The following is a 4,893-nucleotide window of genomic DNA, read 5'->3' on the forward strand; positions in this document are numbered from 1 at the left end:
ATATCTAATAGAACTAAAGAAAGTTCAACATTCAAAAGTTTCAAAACTATAAAAAATACTCTGACCTCAGAATCAATCAGTCTATTTGTCAGAAGCAAAACACATCGCTACTGCACGCGTTGTTACTGGTGAAATTCCAATATGACTTGGAACTCCGGTAGTCGTTTTAAGAAGTGTAACACTCTTACTGTAGATGTCGCTAGGGCCTCCCTAAGGCTCATAATAATATATATGCTGGAAATATTCGCTGTATTGGGTAAGGTCTTGGTAGCTCAGATGGCAGATCACTGGGCTAGCGAATCCAGTGGTCGTGGGTTCAAATCCCACCCAAGACGGTGATTTTTTCCGCTTTTAATTTGTTTCTATACCAGAACACTATTTTAGTTTAAAAAATATAGATTTCATCTTGTAATCTTCCGCTCTGATGTTAAACTAATATTTAATGCTTATATACTAACGTAGTTTAATTCCAGTTTCAATAATTATTTGTAGTTTTAGTTATTTAATAAGTTATTAATTTAATGCATACAAACTTAATATACATAAATAAATAAAATGAAAACTATATCTAAAAATAAGTAAAACTAATCTTAAAAAAATAACTATTCCCCTGCGGAATGGTGCCGTAGATGCTGGCAGCATTTCCTCGCTGTATCGCAATACTTATTCTTTTTGCGAGGAAGCTGCCAGCTCTAAATGATGATGAACTATGATGTTAATTATTTAAGTTGTTTTTTTCCTCCACATTGCATAATGTATTATTTAAGTCTGGTTGATGCTTGCATAAATTATATTTTATTTGCACGTGCTTTTATAGCTTACGTTATAATATCCTGAATACTATAAAATGTATTATAATAAGTGCGGGATGTTCACGGTAGGTACTAAAAGTTATTAAAAATTGTGGTTAAATAAATAGACAAATGAATACCCTATCCGGGATTAGACCCCACGACCTCCAGCTAATAATTGAAAATAGTATACCTACTAACTATGCATATATATGATATTCTTTGCTATTATTTTATTAGGTATCAAGTTATCAACGCCTCGCACTACCCACATAGGCTTCAGTAGAGGCTAGTCCATTAATTATGCAGGCCCCTACAAATTTTGTACAGCACTTCTTTCGAGTCGAGCCCGTTGTAGAAAGTATAATTACGAAATGTCAAAGGCTTTTTCACAAAGCAGTAATTGTTTGTTAACTGTTAGCAATGGAATTTATTTTTACAAGGAAATTAAATTCTTGAGCTCATTTTTGTTTAGAGTTGTGTTACTAGAGTAATTACAGTGGGCTAATTGGAGTAGAAAGGTTTTTAAGAAGAATTCAACGAATCTGTCTACAGTATATCAGTACGGACATGATGATCGTTCTTGTCTACGAGACAGCGTGATAAAACGGTGTCCGTCACTTTCTATCCCGCGGTGTTAAAAAGTGACAGTTATTTTATCACGTGGATAAAACCATTCATAATACGCCGGCTGAACATGTTAGATAGACGATCAAGAATTCAACGAAACAGAACATGTTAGATCGACGATCTCGGTGAAATCGGTGAGTTTTGGATTATGACCTAAGATCTAAAGGGGCATTCCATAAAAATGTCTACTTTGTCGAGCACATGACGCGTATGGCAGCTACCTTAATAACCTTCAGAAATATGTATTACTATCGACCCGCCCCGGCTTCGCACGGGTTACACGAAACCTTAACAAATTACATACTTCCTCAAGAATCACTTTATTGATAGGTGAAAACCGCATGAAAATCCGTTCAGTAGTTTTTAAGATTATCGCGAACATACATACACACAAACAGACAGACGCGGCGGGGGACTTTGTTTTATAAGGTGTAGTGATGTAGTGATACACCGTTGAACAAACTAAGTTATCAAACTTTATCATGCCGAATACGAGTATCATCCGCTTCCTAGATTTATCAATACTTACCCCTAGTCTAAATTTGGGGCATTATCTATAAAAAGGGACCTTATTGTCGATGGCGCATACGCCGCACAGCGTCGCGCGGCATTGTATTTATATCGGAGCATTTAATAATGGCGTAAGCGCCATCGACAGTAAGGTCCCTTTTCATAGATAACGTCACATTTTATTCCATAGCGTGACGTGACGTACTCGTTTGCGGTAATCCGTCACACGTGTGATACTAACTCAATTTGGGCTGTAGCGTCTCAGTATCAGACGTGTGTTACCACAGATCAATATGGGTCAAAGTGCTTTGCATCATTTTGTGGTATGATGGTCGCTCGACGGGTTACGTGTCTTTTGTATGGGATTTTGACTCTCCAAAATGTCTTGCTTGGCGCGCTGTCAAAATCCCATACAAATATACGCATAACGAAAACGCGAACGCTCCTCACGCTTACGAATGAAATTTACACTACACTAGGGATTTACACTACAGAAACGTTAAAAAAACCGCGTCACGGACCCTACGCTTTATCGGGTCTATCTCTTCTCATGTTTGACTTTCAATAAATTAATAGTTTAAAAAACACTAGAAAAACACGCTTATAACCTTGAAACATGATCGTGTTCAAAGTCCATTACGTGACCTTTCTCACAAGTGCAAACACGACTATGATACGATATTCCATCATGGAATGCCAGTGCCTATCTTCCGGCTTCATCGTCAGACCTTGAAACCTAATCGTGGTCAAAGTTCATTACAAGACTTTTCTAACAAATCCAAACACAGCTATGATACGATGTTCCATCATGAAGTTCCAGTTCATATCTTCCGGCTCTATCATTAGATCAGTTCGACAGTACCATATTATTGTATTGTCATCAGAACTACATACAGCTGCCAATTTTCATGACGCTACGATCCTTGGAAGATGGTTAAATTAGTTACCTTAGATTCCATTACATAGTTAGCTACATACAGGTCGACCTAATAAAAGCTTGTTAAAAAGGAATGGTTCCTATTGTGTCATGGCTCAACTTATAGCAGAATCAATGATCAGAATGATTATTGCGATGGTCAGAATCATCAAGTTGGTCAGAATTAGTACCATACCATTATATATTTAATTACACAAACGGGTCTACCGCGATATAATTTCATTGTTTTTACCTTTAATTCCGACGTTTCAGCTGAGTTGCACCAGCTTGTTTGTTGTTGTTTGTTGGGACGTCAGACTTTCCGTGACCACAGCTGGTGCAACTCAGCTGAAACGTCGGAATTAAAGGTAAAAACAATGAAATTATATCGCGGTAGACCCGTTTGTGTAATTAAATATGTGTACAAAACGCGAGAGTTTAAAGTGTTATACCATACCATTGTCCACACTCTTGACTGATAATTCGTCAATCTTATTGCAAGGACATAAGTCCCATTGATGATTAGTCAAATTAATTTGTACTCTGACCATGACCTTCACAAAATGTCGTTGGTTAGTGGGCAGATAATTGTAGGGATGACCTTTACTCGTGTAAAATAAATCAATACGTTCACTTATTAGTAATTTACCGCGCATATTTCACGTGTTTAATGTGTTTTAAAAATAAGAAAGTAGTAAAAAATGTACAATGTTTACTAGCGAAGTTGAATAGGCAGTTTTAACTTCGGACTTCAGTCAGAAAGGAAGAGCTACACTCTGCTCTTTTGTATGTGGAGTATATTGTGTACAAACGCAAGAGTTAGAAGCGACGAAAGAGCATGTAGACGGTCTTACCTGATAGACGGTCGTCTTCATATTGACCTTAGTTTGTTCACTTTATTCCGCGACAGCGGTTAGGTTGGGAAAAAAGGGAAATGAAGTGCAAGTGTCTCAAATCATGGTTTTCATTGCCACTTATCTTTATTTATATAGATATCAAACAATTTCATGCAACAGCCAATCAACACCAATGTTACTGTAAGTATACGAGTATAAACACATTTTGTAAGTATTATTATTTAAGGGTTTCAAGGGAAATCAGTAGTTTTGGCAACCCAAATACTATTTTGTTACTTTCAGCCATATTCGAACTTTAAGATACGTCAAATAATAGACATGGAAACGATATTGGATCGGATATGTCAGTGTCAAACAAGTGTCAAAAGTGAGGTTTCTACAAACAAAAACGTCACTTTTGACACTTTTATGACACTGACATATCCGATCTATATCGTTTCCATAATCTACGTATCTTAAAGTTCGAATATGGCTGTTTATCTACTGTGTTTCAAAAGAAAAATGTATAGGTATGCCATAAGACAATAATAGTAGATTATACAGCAAGGGCATAGAGTAACCCATTTTACCCGAGGAAATTTATCAGTCCGAGCGTAAGCGAGGGCCAATATAGGTTGAGGATAAAATACTGCTAATATCATAAGATAATAACCCTTCATTTGGCTTTTAAATTGCTTACTACATAACCATCACAAATAAGCAACAGAGATAATTACCAGTCATACCAAATATCTTCGCTTTAAGTTAAGTTGCCCAAATTACTGATAGTATATGGTCCCACATATATGGCCAACCATCACCAATCTGTCTGACGGATGAAACTGAAAATATGAAAGAAAATATGTTCCAGAACATAAATAAATAGGGTTGCCTAAAGAAATATGGTCATGGCTATTTTTAATAAATTTTTGAAAAAAAAATGTTTTTTCGGCAAATTTCACCGATGTGTCTGACGAACGAAATAAGTTTCAATGGAAACTATACAACTTGTACATCATAAATCAACAATAAAAGCTAAAAGTCTTCCCTTCTTATTTTAATTAAAAGCCTGGCAACCCTTATTTTTGACCGGATTTTCGCAGGCAACGCAACCTAGTTGATTTATTTTGTACAAGTTGTATACTTTCCATTGAAACTTATTTCGTTCGTCAGACAAATCGGTAAAATTTACCGAAAAAATTTTTTTTTC

The 4,893-nt window shown here is 36.2% G+C and overlaps 1 non-coding gene across 1 annotated transcript; it reads left to right on the forward strand.

The window, feature by feature from the left end:
• The first annotated feature begins 261 nt into the window (after window positions 1-261).
• Trnaa-agc (transfer RNA alanine (anticodon AGC)) lies at window positions 262-335 on the forward strand. Its single transcript has one exon. It is a non-coding gene; the product is annotated as a tRNA-Ala (tRNA).
• The last annotated feature ends 4,558 nt before the right edge of the window (window positions 336-4,893 follow it).

Source organism: Cydia splendana, chromosome 13 (genome assembly GCF_910591565.1).
Source record: "Cydia splendana chromosome 13, ilCydSple1.2, whole genome shotgun sequence".
NCBI classification, from domain to species: Eukaryota; Metazoa; Arthropoda; class Insecta; order Lepidoptera; family Tortricidae; genus Cydia; species Cydia splendana.